The 17,774-nt window shown below is 34.1% G+C and overlaps 1 protein-coding gene and 1 long non-coding RNA gene across 2 annotated transcripts in view; one reads left to right on the top strand and one right to left on the bottom strand.

Annotated features, from left to right (window-relative positions):
- LOC118743152 (serine-rich adhesin for platelets) overlaps positions 1-16,483 on the bottom strand; it is a 65,601-nt gene extending 49,118 nt beyond the window's left edge. The window contains exons 1-2 of the mRNA XM_036475683.1: positions 13,865-16,483; positions 6,952-7,018 (exon numbers count right to left, since the gene is read on the bottom strand). The gene's annotated coding sequence lies outside the window, so the exon portion shown is untranslated. The remainder of the gene's footprint in view (positions 1-6,951; positions 7,019-13,864) is intronic.
- Positions 9,949-11,714, top strand: LOC118743157. Its single transcript, XR_004993433.1, has 2 exons — positions 9,949-10,282; positions 10,350-11,714. It is a non-coding gene; the product is annotated as an uncharacterized LOC118743157 (long non-coding RNA).
- Positions 16,484-17,774: the final 1,291 nt, after the last annotated feature.

Below are 17,774 nucleotides of genomic sequence, written 5' to 3'. Positions count from 1 at the left end.
TACGTTCATGTTTCCCGTTTTCATAGAAAAATGCATTCATTATAGAAATTCGCATGCAAATAATATTTCACTGTCATTTGCATACGTATTAGATTTTTCGCACGTAATGCGCTTTACTTTAGATTTATAGATTTCAGCTAAACACAATTGGATTAGATAATATCTACGGTCTATTCTTCCTCAAGCGTAAATAATTTGTGGTGAATACATATTGAGTTTTTTACGATTAGTTTTCGCCTGGACTGTCACTCAATACCTTCCCCTACTAAAGATTACACTGTGCAGGCAAAAAAAATGTATATTTTAAATTTTTATTTTTGGAGCTCCTTAAAATTAACTCTAAAATCTAACCTACAGAAGACAAAGAAGTTGTTTTGTCAAAAGTCCACAGATATGTATGTATGAACAAATAAGAAAGTTTTAGAGCATTTTTCCCGAATTTGACACCATACTATTTTATTAAAAGTATTGTCCATCGCTTGCTCCGGCTTTTTTTCTAATTTTCTGGTAATGCATGGATTCTGCGCTAGTAAAACTGCTCGTCTTTGGAGATCAAAAAAAGTATTAAGCCAATTTCAGATACCGTCAACTGGAGCGAAGCCTACTACTGTAAGGGTATTCTGCATCGACCGAAACAAATGATAAATGTCTGAGCTATAAGGCGGGTTGGTTTGAACTTTCTATCCGGTATAATCGAGATAAGTTTTAAGCACTTGTGGCACATGCAGCCGAGCATTGTCATGGTGGAAGATCAAAGACTAGTGTCTGGTCCCAGTCCGGACGTTTTTCGGTAATCGCTCGCTTCAATCGCACCAGTTGTTTTCTGCCCAGAGCCCCTCCGATCGTCTGACCCCTTTTTAGAAGATTATGATACTGGATTCCCCTCTGGTCCCACCAACTGCAGAGCCATGACCTTGGCCATGGTGCGGGGTCACAATGAATCCATTTTTCATCGGCGGCGATAATACAATGCAAAAGCGATTTCGCTTTGTCTCGTTGAAGGAGCATTTGCGAAACGGTTTTCAACATTCTGGACTATACTAACGGCTTTCAATCGCAAAGAAATGACTTGTTGAGTCATGCCTAATATTGCCACAAGTTCTTCCTGCTTTTGGAATGGATCTCTGTCCAAAATATCCTCCAGTTCGGCCTCTACAAACGTTGATGGCCTACTTTCTCTCTTCTTATCGGTTCTGTCAAAGTCACAACTTTTAAAACGTCGGAACTATTACCCGATAAAAATGTGCCTTCCCGATTTCATTCTTCTACTGAGGTGAAAGATTTTGGTGCGGAGGTTGAAATGCTCCTTGCGAAGAAGAACAACCTACATCTGTAGATACAGTTCATGTTGGCCTGTCTGATTGTAAACTACACCAACTGAATACTTATCAACAGAGCCAGCCTTATTCGTCATGCGAGAATATATTTAAGGACACCCGGCACGCAAGCAACCCACTAAGTCGTGAATATTACCAGGTAGTTTTGAACCGCTTACACCACAAAGCAGTTCCAACTGCAACTCATACATGACGCGGAAACATTGTGCGCGGAGAGCGATCTCAACCTAGAAATATTCAATGAAGAAATAGGAGTCCCACGTGACACAAGCGCCACACTGGTACAACTCTGGTACGGTTAGGTTAAATAGCCAGTTTACTAAATACTACAACTACAATTCCCAACTAGGCAATGATTTTTGTTCCTTTAACTTTAAAAGTTTGATAAAAAAAAAAAACAGATCGCTGGCTTCACTTGTATTTTGCTCTAAACACACAGCTTTAAAGCATTAATGATAGAGTGACAGCCTCTTGTAGATAGGTTGGGTAAACATAAGGGTTCGAAGTTGGATGGTTGAGTTTGAGAGTAGTGTTCTGCCAGGAACTCTCCGTCAATCTCAAGTTCAGGCTTCCGGATTTCAACACCGTGTTTCGAGCAGAAGTGGTAGCTAAAATCTAAAAAAAATATGTCTGTTAAACAAATTTGAAATATTAGAATATGAGCGTTAAACGAAAATCTTTAGAAAACTTTGAAAATATTTTTGATTAGGGTTACCAACTATTCGAAAAGTCATATCTACATATGTTTGTATATATATGTACGGGTAATACGTTAGGGCATTTTTTGAGAAGGTCATCAGATCTGCACCGTTCTTTCGAATTTCAAAAAAGAGATGTCAAATTAAAGAGCTTGGATTTTTTTTTTTCGAAGTTGAAACTTTTTTTCACTGTACAGCGTGATTTTAAATTAGTAAAACCAACACCATGCGAGACCTCTACATTTGACATATGTTTCAGAATTTCGAAGACGGGTTTCACCTGTTTCAATTATTCGATATCAAAACAGCCGTGCAGTTTCACTAGTAGAAATTCCATTGCCATTCCATTCGTGGCCTTAAATTATTTCCTAATTTTTCCTTAGCTCGGTCACACAATTTCGCAGCGTTGCCATTAAATCGACAATACAAATAAATCATTTCAATTAATTACCTGGCCAAAGTCGATAAATATTGCATTATAAAATTAAAAGCAATTTAAAACCGCTTCCAAAGACAGCTAGAGATACTGGATACTTTACAAAAAGCGCACAAAATTAAATACCAACACACATGGCAAATAAATTCCGTGCAATATTGGCAGTAAGTAGCATGTGCACCATGTATTGTGCATTTGAAATAAATTATGTCACAATGTCGAAGTGGCCTTCACACGGCGACAAAAATTAAAAAACACAAAAACAAGCAAAACAAGCAAACTAAACACGCGAATGCAACTAAACGTGCTTGATTTTTAAAAGGTTAGACAAAAAAAAAATAAAAAAAGACTATACATTTTTCCATGAAAGCAGAGCAATCAACACTTGAAATGCGATTAAATATTCTCACAGTGTAGAGAAGCGATGTATGTAGTTATTGCGGGGCTCGGCGAGCACTACCTGCAAACGTATCGATTTAAGCAAACGTAATGAAAGTAAATAAAGTGAGCATAAATCGTATGTACATATGTATATACATATGTACTATGTTAATAAGGACGTTTGTACTATAGTTTGAGCGTATTAAACTGCGGTAATTGCGTACTTAAGTAGCGAGCGCTTTTAACAATTGAAACTTTGATTATTTGCTATATGTTTGTACCTAAGTATGTATATATGTACATATGTATGCATACAAATTTTTTTAGATTACACAATGCAAGTTTATTTAAGCTACTTAGGGCCGTTTTCTCAAGTAACCCGTAAGTTTAAAGCTCACTTTATATATAAAGGTTGCATTAAAATTTATGATTGTGTCCAAAGTAAAGCTTTTTATAATCTGTTTTAAATTGGTTTACAACAAAGAAACATACATACGTCATAAACTGATAATAGAAATACTTAACTCTACACATAGCTTTACTTTTAATCCAACCTTTAAACATAAAGTGAGCTTTAAACGTAAAGGTTACTTCAAAAAACGGCCCTTAGACGTCTGCTGTTGATAACTTTTGCCACTTAGTTATTTGTTGTTATGAACTCGTACTTTGCCAACACACGCCAGCAAATGAGGAAAATTTTTATTCATGCATTTGTACCTGTATTTGTACTTTATATTGTGAATTTTATCTTTATATACTCTTTCACTCGCATAACTTTTAGTTTTCGTCACAGTACATACATACATATATGCAATGTAATACATAAGTTTGTGTCCGTCAGCCGAACTCTGTTAAATGATTTATGCCTTATGTGGCAATATGCCAATACTTAACCATTTTGGCCCTACCAATTCAAGTAATGTAGACGACCTTCGCACACGCTTAAGTAGTATATAGAATAAAAGAGAAACCCAAACGTGAACAAAATCAAATAAAGACAAAACAGGAAATTATTTGGCATAAGTAAAGAACTAAAATTAAGTACATACATACATTTGTACAAACATATGCATATATATGTATGTACATTAGACCGCACCAACTTATAAGTAAGCTAAAAAAAAAAAAAAAAAAAATTGCCGTACACCCCTGAGTAATGCAGAGTATTTTGGCAAGGCAAGGTAAAACAAGAATTTTGTTGGCCGAAACTAGGGGAATTTTTTTTTCATTTTTTTCGTGACACCTATGTACATTCGGCAATAAAAAATATTTGATTAGTTCTATTTGAATAAGCGAAATACTTCCTTAGCAAAAGTTTAATGATTTTTGGTGTGTTTTAATTTACTGACATTAGAGTAGTACGTTAGCGTGAACAGAAAGGAGATCTCGTGGGTAAGTACTAGAACGGGGTGGTTGAGGTCAAGGAATTTTGGTAAAAAAAAATCGATATATCATACTTTGAGATCCGACTGTAAGTACCGAAAATATGAAGAAAAATGTTCAATTTTTTCGAAATTGTATTGAAAAAAAAAACTTAAACAGCGAATTTTTCTTTTTTTGGCACGGTCTAATGTGCCAACATATGAGCGCGGCTAGTTGCTCGTGATGTAAGTGTACCTACATATAAACATATGCACACATCTACTATTTAGAAGGGGTATTTCATGGTGAGCTTGTTGATAAATGGTTTAAATTAACCACTCTATACATACGTGCATACATATGTATACCGATTTAATTAAATTGATTAAACGATGGAAAGGTCTTATTAAGATAACAACAAAATTTAATCGAATTTATAAAAAAAATTAACAAAAAATTAAGACTTACTTTCAACACAAAAAACGTACGAATAAAGAAAAAAAGCTAAGTTAAAAATTGCAATAAAATAAAACAGTATGAAATGAAGTTAAATAAGCACATGAAGCGAAGTGAATTAAAAAGTTAAACTCAAGAATTGAAGAATCGAAATAAAAAATACAAAAATAAATTAAAAATAGAAATATATAGCAACTTTAATAAAACAGTCTCTTTTGATTTTTATTTTTTCAATCATATTTATTTTTATTTATTTATTTATTTTCCACATAAAAGTATATTATGTTCAGTACATGGATATACTTATATGAAATCCTATAGGAGGTTATAAGCCTGTACAATAGGCGGAATTACATACATATTACATGTAACTGTTATTTTCAGAATTATTTTAAGTAAAAACTTAGCAAAAAAAGAAACTTGAAAAGATGGACTAAATAAAAAAAAAATTAAAAAATAAGAAATAAAATAAAATTTTAAAAATAGCATTTCTAAAAAAATCACTAATTACACTACTCAAGATTTTCAACATTATATTTCGTCAAGGAATACTCATTTCTAATAGATTTTGGACTGCTGAATTCGAACCTGAACTCAGAATTGCTCTGTCGCCTTAGGTTTTTTAAATAACCTAAACTAAAAATGCGGTTTCGGCCTATTTTTAAGCTTACGTAGGATAGCGACACTTTTGTTACTCGAAAAAAATAATTATCCTCGGTTTCAGCAAACAATTTTAAAATTTATCAGACTGTTAAAATTTAAAATGACAAATTTTACGAACAAAGTTGTGTCATTTTAAATTTTAATTAAAGATTGCTGGAATTTATTCTTTTCTTCGAGCAATATGAATGGAGAAAAGTCCTTGCTTATGAGCGTTCGGAAAAATGCAGCGTAGTAGTTTAAAAATTGCAAAATAAAATTTCTCGATTGAAAAATAAGATATTCGAGCAATCGTAAATGCTTCGTATAGTTTTTAACGAAACAAAACCGTCGCAAAGCTAAATAACCTCGAAAATATGCCAAAACTGAATTTTTCAAAATTTTTAGGTTAGGTTATTTAAAAAATCTGATATGTTAGAGAAATTTCGAGTTCAGATTCGAATACAGTTTCTGTTGGAAACGGCTAGTCTTATCTTAGATAAAATTTTAATGCCGGACTGTGTTTTCAGGGGCTTTGACCAACGAGCTTTAGAAAAGGTTTGATGTACTGACTGTATTAATTAAAGAATAGTGATCTTAAGAACGTCTGAGCGTCAACATAATGCATAATATTTATGTAAAAAAGTTCATTGTTTTTCCAATTAAAATCACTATTTATTTCAATTTTTTAAATTCTGGAAAGATGTATTGAATATAGAAAATAGTTTAAATCCTCATATTAGGGACTTACATACATACATACTTAAGTACATATGTAGCGAAATATGTAATTAAATTTTTAACAAAATGTACTAGCAAATACAAAATCTGTAAGCTCTGAAAGTATTAAATAGCATACAAACGACGGCGGAATAGGTTGAACGAAAAAAAAAATAAACATAAATTGCGAAAGCTTAGAAATCTTTATGCTGCGCCATCAAGGTTGCGAAAATAAAAACAAATAAAACGATAAAACATAAAAATTAAAAATATTTGAACACCAACGCATGCGCATAGAAGTGAGGAAATTGCCAAGTTTTTATTAAAGCTGCTGGGCACTTATGGCATTACGTCATTTTATTGGCAGGCAGCGATGAAAGAGCAGGCAAAAGCCCTTGCCGCGCATCCCCAAAAAAGCCCCCCCAAAACATAGAAAAATAAGTAGATACACAAACAACCTCCGTTAAAAAACCACAGACGGGTGATATAGAGACATTTCAGTACATACATATGTACATACTTACATACTTATGTATGTATATGTATATCACGCCCTCATAACGTGCCCCTCCACACAACTAAAGGCAAAAGAAACAAACACTTTAAGCACTTTAACAAAGTTTTCTTTCGAAAAGCAACAAAAATTAAATAAATCAACTGCGAAACTGTTATGTATGCAGCATAAAGTATATGTATGTATATTTATGTACATATATACATATGTATGTATGTACATAGTTATATACATCAAAATTATTAATAAAAGCCTATCAAGTCTTTTTTGGCAGCGTGGCCAAAAAGTCAAAGAAAGCTCAATTATAAAATTTTAAGGTGAAATTTATATGTAGACAGAGCAAACAATATAGACACATACAAACATAGTGTATTTGTTGTAAAGCGTATGTATGTAGGTCAAACTTACCCGTTAGATGTTGTTAATGGATGATGCCATTTTGAATTCAAAATTGGTTTACAAATTATAAATAAAACTGGAACGAGAAGAAGTAAAATAAATTAATTTTCATTATCGCAAAGTGTGAAATATTAAATTATAATGAATTGAATGTATTTTTGCACTGAATGCAAAAACATATAGTTTATAAACAAATTATTCCTTTCAGGATTTTCTTATAAATATTTGCTTAACTAAAAGAAATGTAAAGATTATAGATTTTCGAGAACAGTCCTACAAGACGCGACTAATCGAACTCAAATACATTGAAATAATTTCTCTTGGACTCAAACACTTGCGCCCACACGTGACGCTTCAGTTTGTAAGAAAGAAAGGGATACAAGATCACACATACACAAGAGTTTCAAGTAGTTTTGTCAACTTGCAGCATAAACAGACGGTAGCGTTGATCCGGATCAACTTGGGAATTAACTGCAATTGATCCGGATTAAGTCCGAGTTGATCCGGATTAAGTCCGAGTTGATCCGGATCAACGCTGCCGTGTGCTTATGCTTTTGGCCTTAAAAAACTCGTAGAAACTTTCATTGAAATCTATGGTAGAGCACTCGGTTAAACCAAAATTATCAGTATGGCGAGCTGAGTCGATTTATGTAGCCATATTTGTCTGTCTGTTTGACGTTACAACTCCTGCAACTGCGCGGGTAAGACATGCAAATTTAATTTTTATTTTTTGATGGCTACTTTTCCACCAGGAGCTGTAACTCTATAAGTTATGATCGGTCGAATTATGGTGTAGTACTGCAGTGTGTGGTATGCAGTCTCCACGAGGCACAATATTGCAAACGCCAAATTTACTAAGCAAAGGGTGTACAGCCTACAATTCTTGATGGAGTTTATACTTTTTTAAATTTAAATATATATGTACATATGTAGTTAAATTCATAAGAGCCCTTCAACTATTTTTGCAAATTTACTTTGTTTTCGAAGTTTTTTTTTTAACATAGGTGAAAAAATCACACTTTCCATCCGAATAACTTTTTTTTTGAATTCAAGGCCTCGATTTAAGGCGTTAATTGTTTATGTGTCTAACATTTTTTTATATAGTACATACACACTTATATATCGCTACCTAAAGGTGAAACGTGCCAAGTCCACTTTTTTTATTTAGTTTTTGATGCAGAACAATTAAAAAAAAATGAACTTGTCACCTTTTCACCTTTAGGTAACGATATGTTAGTTTTAAAAAATGAGTTTACAAACAAATCGAAAATTTCCCCTTATTGCAAAAAAAAACTTTTTAATATTTGTAAATTATCTCCAAAACCTCTAATTTTGATGAAAAATGAATTACGAACAAAATAAAACAAATTCAATTACCTTTTGCTTGATATACCTCTTATTTTAATCGATTAACAAATTCTCCGCATATTAGAAATTTTTATATCAACTTTTTTCTTTACTCAAAAACAGTTAGATAAAAACAAGTAGATATAGATTTGAAATTTTTGTAAAAGAATTTAGTTTTATTTCAATAAAAAGATACAAATTTTAAATCCGTCATCCGGCAGTAGACCTTACTTCGCTGTTGCACCACTATGCGACGGCACGTTTCTGTTTTAAATTGTGAAATTGGGATTGTTGCTTTTATTTATTTAAGCATTCAATCTGCGTTGGTAAACTTTATTTATTTTTACCTTTGCCCTGCCGTATAAAGATGCAGAAGGCCTTCCTGAGAGACTTTCCTATAAATACATATGTGTCGGGGATGGCCTCTTATGCTGCTAGAGGGCAAGTTATAATGCATCTTGTTACACTGGTGCATTCCAGCCTCTGAAACCTGGATAGAACTCTTCCAACTGTTTTGAAGGTGGCTCTCTCTGAGCAGTAAGTACATATGTATATATAAACGTAAAACGTTTTTGAACCTCTAAAGTTTTACTGATTTATAGAGCCGCATGAGCACGGTTTTAGTAAATACTTAATAGAATACGAGTTGAATAAGAAGTACTTTATCATTCCAGATTTTCTGAGACTTCGTTTCTAATACTTTTACTGTTATTATAAGAGTAGAAACTCTCAGTCATCAATTGCGATAGGAAAAGCTGCTTTGAGCGAGGTCAAGTCTTTTCGTACAGAAAAAAACTATTTGGAACAAATGCTATCAATATAAAACAGACATAATTCATTTCTTGAGCCAGAAATCTCACAAGAAAAGATTTCATCATAAACAAATCCAGAACCCCCTGCAACGAAAAAATCACATTTTAAAGATATATACAGCGACAAATTTAATGTCAATACACGAAGCTTAAAAGACACACAACGTCTCTCGACATATAAAATGTTATCTATCACTGCGCAAAAGAAGGCATGGCAAAAGAGGTTTTAAGCAGAGAGAGCATAAAAAGAGAACACAATTAACAAAACAGAAAAACAAGAAGAAACAAGAGACTAAAGAAGGAAGGCACAAAAAACCAAGTAAACAAATTGCAAAGTAAAACCAGAAACTAGAATCATAAATAAAATAAACGCAAACAAACGCATACAAAGGTCTGTATTTTTTTTAATACATGTGAAAAAAATAAAATAAAAACAACACAATAGATAAGCAGACAGCACAGCGGAACTGGCAAGTTACACCACAAACAAGTCAAAGACAAAGTGCAAACCGAGAGGCAATGAAAAGCAAAAGGGAAAGAAGCGAAAAAGAACGCAAAAAAGAAAACGCTGCAAGGGTAGGCAAATACAAAACGAGTCTTTCAAGTCAAGAGTCGTCGTACATATATATGGACATCCAAACAACCTGGGCACATACATAGATACATACATTTTGGTAAATTTGTAGTTGCCCCGACCAAATGAAACATGTATATATATATACATAAATGGGTATGTATAAATATGTATGTATATCTAAGTATGTTTTTTTTTTGTTTGCTTCGCACATTTGTAGACCCGCAATCGCTTGCACCTCAACCCAATGGACGACCACGACGACTACAAATGTGTGTCAATTATTTTGAATTTTTCACTCAAAACTGCCTCATACGGGCAGTGGCAAGCAGTCGGTCGTTGAGATTGATACTGGTAGCTGCTCTGGGTGGTGTTAAGAGTTAAAGGCTGGATAGGCTTAGTTCTCCTCCTATTACAGCATGCTAAGCGGAAGCATATAAACAAATGCCGAACTGAAATTGGCCAACACATGTGGAACTCTTGAAGAGACCAGTAGGAATTTTAGGCTACAACGCTAGTCAGAGCCACTTAGCACAATGATATACCTTTTATAAAGATAGTGAAGCTAAAAATTGGGATGAATTCAGCGAAAATTTAAAAAGAAAAGGTAATGAAAAAAATCATGAATGTTGTGGTCTAAAGTTAAGTTAGATTTTCGATCGCACTACCCCCAGACTTATGAAGTGCAATTTGCTATCCATATTTTTGTACGGTTGCTCCACTTGGAAAGCCACCATTGAAATAATTAGGCGCCTGCAAGCTTTCGTTAACCGATGTCTTAGAATAATACTCCGAATTTTTCGACCTAAAACAATCTCAAATGAGAACATCTTGATCCGGAATGGAAAGAAGACGGCAGTATTGCAAAGAAGAATGGAACTCGGCAGAAGCAGGCCCCTGGCAGATCCCGTGAAACGTGGCGAAGAACAGTCGAGCTGACGCAACTGGGAATAAACTAGAAGGAAATCGGCGTAGTGGAGTTCGAAATACTTGGAAAGGTGCACTTTTCTATTGCATTTAGATTTATACAGCGTAGGCCGCAGTATAGTGACCGCCATACAAAAAAGAAACGAACAATTTCTATTCTCTTTCTGGCTTCGAAACAGCTAAATCCTTTCAAAGAAGTATGCTTAAATTATGGGTTATTTTATATGTCGTTGCGAATGTAGTATGCCAAAATTTCCCATAAGAAAACAATCGTTTATTTATTAATGAAAGAAAAATTTAAATCTTTAAATTACCTACAGGGTTGAATTGGTTGGTTAATGCGGCGGCGGCGAAAGGAAGATTTTTCGCTGGATGCTGGTAGTAAAATCTAAATATCTAGCCATTAAATCGCTCTCGCGAAACTGTGCCTATTAACAGACAGTACGACAGAGTACGAAGAGAAGGCGAAGTAGAATTAAGCCAAAAGAATAAAAGTGCTAGCATACTTCTTCTTTTTGTAGCTATTTTTATTTATCGTGGGTCAGACTGCTTATATTTAACTACATACATACATACATACATATGTACATATTTATAAGCGAAGTGTTGTCCGTTATCTTTATAAGTACATACATATATACATACATACCTTATACAAATTTATACGCTATACCTAACCATGTACATACTATATACATGTGTACATATCCATACATATATTAACCTGTAAATATGTACGTTTAGGTGTATCAGACTGAGTATTTATTTCTGTTATCAGCTGAAACATACAAAAAATAACAATAAAACGTAAACACAAAGGAGAGCAAATAGTTAACCAAAAAAAAAAAATATAAAACTTTATAGCAAACAATAAAACAGCTGTTTTGCTGAAAATTTTACGAAAGCAAAGGAGTGAGCTGTAGCAGAAAAATGTTTTAAAAAATAAGAAGAAAATGCCCTGAAGCATAAAAAATTTTATCCTTTTCAAAGAAGCGTAGGAACATGACGACTGCCAAAGTAAATAACCCATAAATATGTATTTAAAAAAGAGCTGTGACGTAGACAGCTTTTAACACCACAAGACGTAGGTAGAGAATTACCGACCTAGCTGACAAATAAAAAGCGTTATTCAAAGCGCACAACAAAATCGCAAACCAAATAAATTTAAAAGAGGATTAAAAACCCCAAACCAGACTAAACATTTGCCACGAATGGAACAACCAAGGCACAAAGGTAGAGCAAAGGAACAAAACTTAAAAATAACGACATGAATTTTAATTGCACAAAACTAAAACAAAAGCTGCTTTTCTACCGCCAAAGTCTCTAATTTAACTGAAAAAGTATGCGATTAGCGCGGGGTTGAGTAAGAGGTTTATTTATGTACAAATACTTTGAGACTCGCATAAGTTATATGGTATGTTAAACCTTAAGATTTCAGCATACAATTAGGATCGTATTCTTTGAATAGCGTTTGTAAACGACTTATTCAAAATCGGGACACAACAAAAAGCAAAGCAAAAGTTTTCACATAAAAATTTTAAGTGGATGGAAGGTAGCAAAGTAAGAATTGGGTTGAGGTAGCTGATCAGTTAGCCAGAAAGGCTGCTGTCTCGACCCCGGTAGGACATGAGCGCTTCCTTGCGATAGGGCCGAACACGATAAAGGAAGTGCACAGAAAGGAAAATATCAAACTCAACGAACTGCACTGGCGAAACACAATTGGCCTTCGTCAAGCTGAGAGCTTACAATCTCAACATAAGCAGGCTACACATAGATCTCCCTAAGGAAAAGCTAAGCATTATTACAGGCATTTTGAATGGTCACTTGCATAAGGTAGGGAGGATATGGTGACTCCGCTAAAGAGACATCATTGCACCTCCTGCTGAAATGTGAGACAGTTTCATGTAAAATGGAGAGGGGCATAAGACATCTATGTACGGCCTTGGGAAGAGCACATACACTCCCTACCCCTGGAATCGATTTTGCAATTTATAGAGTTTGTAGGGCTAGCTGTACTGTTATGATGGTTTAAGTGTGCAATAGACATACATATGAAAACAGTTTTTTACGAAATAACGTTTTTATTTCAATAAATGCCCTGGGACAATGGCAAAATGGGCGCTCGATTTTTTGGCATCAAAGTTAATTGTAATGTTACTTTTGACCACTTTTTAATGCAGTTATTATGAAAGCATATATTTTCAAAAATTAACCTATTCACATCCCCCCCGATTTTTGTTGAAAACATATGAGCAAATCTCATGAGTTGTTACAATTTTCGACAAAAACTTATCTTAGAAAATGCATTATCTTCAGTGTTGTATAAAGAACAAGATTCCAATGCGAAATTTTATTAAAATTAAAATTTGAAAACGATATACTAAATAATAAAATTATAGCTTAAAAAACTATCAGGTATGTAACTTGAGAATGGAAATCGTTGCCACTTTTAGGCGCATCAATATTACATAGTTACATCCCGAGCTAATAAAAGGAAGGTAATAAAAAGTAAAAATAACCACTAATGCTCATATACCCGTAGTTGCGTATGTAAAGTATACGCCTTGTAGCACCATACACAGTCATTTAACAAGTTTACTCACACGCCTTAACATAAAAGTCCTATTATTTCAAAGTAATTAACTAATGGCGTGAAAATTTTTTATAAAAAAATTGTTTTAAAAAATTCAGTGCAACAGTGCATAGATAACAATATGAGTGAAAGAGAAAATTATGTAGAGTTAAAAAAATTCAAGTTTTTTTGATTACAAGGGCGAATAGGTAGTTTTTAAAAATGATGCCCTTTTAATTAATTCTATTTTTTTAACCTAATAAAGTTAGGATGTAATATTCAAGTACATATATTCAAGCATAACATTTTATAAGGACATTCTCAATATCAATTCGGCCTTATGCAACAAAAAATTTGACCTTTATTTAATTCTGCGAAATTTTCCCTTTCATTTGGCCCGCATTTTGTTATTCTACTTTGCATTCAATTCTCTTTCAAAAAATATTTTGAATTAATCATAGATTTCAAAGACATAAAATCCTAATCCTAACGTCACAGAGAGTTTTGCGAATATATTGATATTTTTTTTGTGTAAAATTTATTGGCGCACGGCAAAACATTTGTGTTTTAAATAAAAAAACTGAAAAGTAAGGGAATTCAGTTCACGAAATAGGCTGAATTGAGCTGAAAAATTTTAGATTTTCACCACTTTCTTATTAACTATTAATTATTTATAACATTTATACACACCCGTGATTGTTGTTTGCTGAAGACAGTACCTTGTAAACAGAATCTTTATGACAAATTTGATTAAGCACAGAATTTTTATTTTACTTTCTTTTTATAGCAACTTTTAACAGCTGCTACTAAAACACACTGACGCCACTTGATTTCGGTCAATTTTGTTGTAATTTCGAACACATATGATCGCTGTTGACCACGATTTTTGTTTTTTATTGCATCACAATGAACTAAATTTACCAAACAGGTATTTTTGTGAATTGCAATTCAATGGATTGCCACAAACGCAACTAATTTAAGCTTAATTACTGGCACTTGGAAAATAAATAAACACCTGTGCAGGTAGTTATGTATGTATGTAGGTAGAACTTGAAATTGTTGGTTGGACGTTTTGGTGCATTCATTGCAATTATACTTTTAAACACAGCACTTGATTTTATTCACAAGGAAATCGCTTGCAAAAATACTCATGTGATTGCATTGAAGGGCAACAAAAGGTTGTATTTGCAATTGTTTTTGTTTGTGTTGTAGCAAAATTGTGTGCTTTTGTTTTCACACAAGTACTTGCACAATTTTCACTTTTTATTATGTTATAAGCTGTTTTGTAATTTTTCACTGCACTGCATTTATTGGCACTTGAGTTTGTTTTTCGATTGCTGTATTTGTTGTTGTTGTTGGTCTTGTTGTCGCTGCTGGTGATGGCGGCGTTACAACTAACAAAATACGTTTGAATCCTTCTTATTCTTAACTTTGCCTTCACTTTTGGACACAGGTAAACTTCCATTAGTTTTTCCGTCTGCAGAGCCAACGAAGTTGTGATCTGCAACTTATCACGAGTACACCCCCACAGTAAAAAAAAAACAAACGAATGACTCTTGCAAGTCGATTGTCAAAGAAAATCAAATAAACGTATGACAGAATTGGCTGTCAAATGTATGTATGGGTGTTTAGATAAGTCAGCTGTTGAACGGCTGACTGGTTTTCGATTTATAACTTTGATAAGTTAATATGCACCGTTTATGTTTTTATTTTATTTCTATTTTCACTTCACTGTTAGCTGTTTTTCCGACCGAATCCAATGCGCGACTGAACGTCCAAGCGTCAACTGATGTTGGATTACCAGTAAAAGCGAATGTTTCTCGACAATCTGTGAACAAATTCGTAATCAAGCAGGCTGAGCAGCACTGAGTACTGAGTGAGCGAACGAGCGTACATAACTGCATACATATGTATGTATGTATGTATGTATATATGTATTTTTAGTATATGTATGTATGTTTAGTATATGCTGCTACAAATTGACCGTCAGGTACAAAAAAAAAAAAAAAAAAAAAAAAACGACGACAGGGGAGACAGAAAAATCACAAACCACAAGCACACACGCGTTCGTGTGTCGATAAGTTTTACAGCAATAACAAAACTGGTATTTCCTTGTGCTGCTGTCGCCGATCGCACTTATAACCTGCCTGCCTGCCTGCTGCTAAGTCCTAGGCGAAACTGTGGACTTGTGGTTATGGTAAAAAAACCTAGTTCTTCGCAAATTTCATAGCTTTCGGTTTTTTTGCTTTTTTCTTTTGTGGCTTTCAAATTGTTTTAATATGCATACATATGTATGTATGTATGTATGTACTAATCAAATGCAGCATTGGCGACACACCTCCCTCGAAAACAAGTACAAGTACATATAGTTTATAAGGCCAAACTGCGCTATCGACCGACTTCACTGCACTCAGCTGCTCTGTTACCGTTCCTATTTATTGCTGCTACCGTTGCTACTTACTGTTCACTGCACTTAATTTGCCTGCTGCCAACTGAATTTGTGTCGCACTAAATTGCGACTGAATTTTTCTAGATTTCCTTTCGAGCATGCATGCACACATGCACATGTAAATATGTATGTACATACATACATACATATGTATGTACGAATATCAAAATCAAAATTGTATTGAGAAAATGTATCTGCCACACGTAATATGTATAACGAACTAACTCGCTCACTCACTCAAGTTTCTGTGTATTGCTGTTGTTGTTGTTTGTGGCGTAAATATCACTTTTTGTCTCTGCTGCTTTTGCTTACATTTTTACTTATTGTAATGCCATTTAAGGCATGTAGGGGAGTAAAGTAGAGTAGGGAAGATGGCGAGCAGTAAGCGAGTTCACGTTGTGAAATTGTTACGGAAGATGGGCTGTTGGCACTTTGTTTAAAACTAGCAATCAACTGAACGACGTCGAACTGATTGCAAATATGTATATATGTCTGTATGTCTGTGTTTCGCACGTATTATGTAGATATTGGCTGGCAAGCGTATGCTCTGCGAATTCTCAACAACAAACTCCTTGCACCACGCAGCAGAAGACATCCAACGCACGCATATATGTACATACAAACAAACATGTAACACCACGGCCTCCTATCACCTCCACCCAACCGAACTCATCATCAACTTCTCCAGCAACATGAAACCCCACTACTTCACTGCACCGTTCTGTTCACTCACTTTTCACTGCTGCTGTTGCTGCTATTCAACGATGTTGTCACTTGGCTTGTATCTGTTCGACTGAATTCCAAACGCAACGAATTGACTTTCTAAACAGCTGAGCGTGCCCACAGAGCCAAAGCAAGTCGGAAAATTTACTCATATACATACATACATATGTACATATGTATTTATGTAAGAATGTATGTAGATGCATAAAACGCAATAAATGTATATAGGACTTGAATTTTACATAAAAAGCAAACCCAAACCCAATTACAATAACAACTTGGCAAACAAAGGGCGAAATCTTTCCATACAACTCGCAGAGAAATGCATTAAAAAGGTAACAGAAAACCAACAGAGCAATGAGCGCTACAGAGCGTACGCCACGTTGTATGAGTGCAAAGGCAAAATGGTAAATGTGTATGTGTGCATGAAGAAGACATTTTGCGAAGACAGAGGCGTAACTAAAATTACAAAATTGATATAAAATTAAAACAAAATTGAAATAGTAAGTTAATAGTGCAACTTTTTGTATACCATTTTCACTTTAAATTAAACCATTTTTAAATTAAGTGAAACTAATTCAAATTAAGTGAAACCATTTTCAAGTTAAATGAAACCTTTTTCAGATAAAGCGAAATCTTTTTCAAATTAAATGAAACTTTTTTCAGATTCAATGAAACATTCTTAAAAGCAAGTTTCGTTTAATTTGAATAAAGTTTCATTGAATCTGAAAAGGGTTTAATTTAATTTGAAAAAAGTTTCGCTTAATCTGAAAACGGTTTCATTTAATTTGAAAAAGGTTTCGCTTTGTTTGAAAATGGTTTCATTTAATTTGAAAAAAAGTTTAATTTAAACTGAAAATGCTATAAATAAGCTTTCTAAATATGAACGAAATCGTATACTGCGGCACCTATCGCAACATTTTCTGTAGAGTTATTCCTCTTCAAGTACGTAAAATACATATATTATCAATATCAACTAAATATCACACCACAGATACAGGTTTACGAAATTTACCACCGAGCCCGGCGCCATCTACCGACTAAATTTTAGGTAGGTAATATACATGCATTCCAAATATGAACCAAATCGGACAATTAATGCGGAGCTTTCAAATATCTCGACTGCTGCGCCGCCGTGACAGCAATGTTCTCTCCATTTTCATCTTTAAAAGGAAGAACCGATTCCACTGGCCCTTAAGGCAATAATTTTTGTGGATGTTACGGCGATTATAAGGGTGATACTTTAACTACCGGCAGACCAAACGAAAGTTCATACTTTCCCAAACAAGTGGAGACTTTAGAATCATAATAGCTAGATATCCTAACAGGGCGCAGTATGTTAATGGCACTCGCATTAAAAATTACAGTTACAGTTGAATTGGAGTAAGCAAGGCCTTGGAACACATTCTATGCCTATATCGTACCTTA

Source organism: Rhagoletis pomonella, unplaced genomic scaffold, assembly GCF_013731165.1.
Source record: "Rhagoletis pomonella isolate Grant_MI unplaced genomic scaffold, Rhpom_1.0 Rhpom_scaffold_00007, whole genome shotgun sequence".
In the NCBI taxonomy this organism is placed as follows: Eukaryota; Metazoa; Arthropoda; class Insecta; order Diptera; family Tephritidae; genus Rhagoletis; species Rhagoletis pomonella.
Note: the sequence above shows the minus strand (reverse complement) of the source record. Positions and strands in the feature narration are given on the sequence as shown.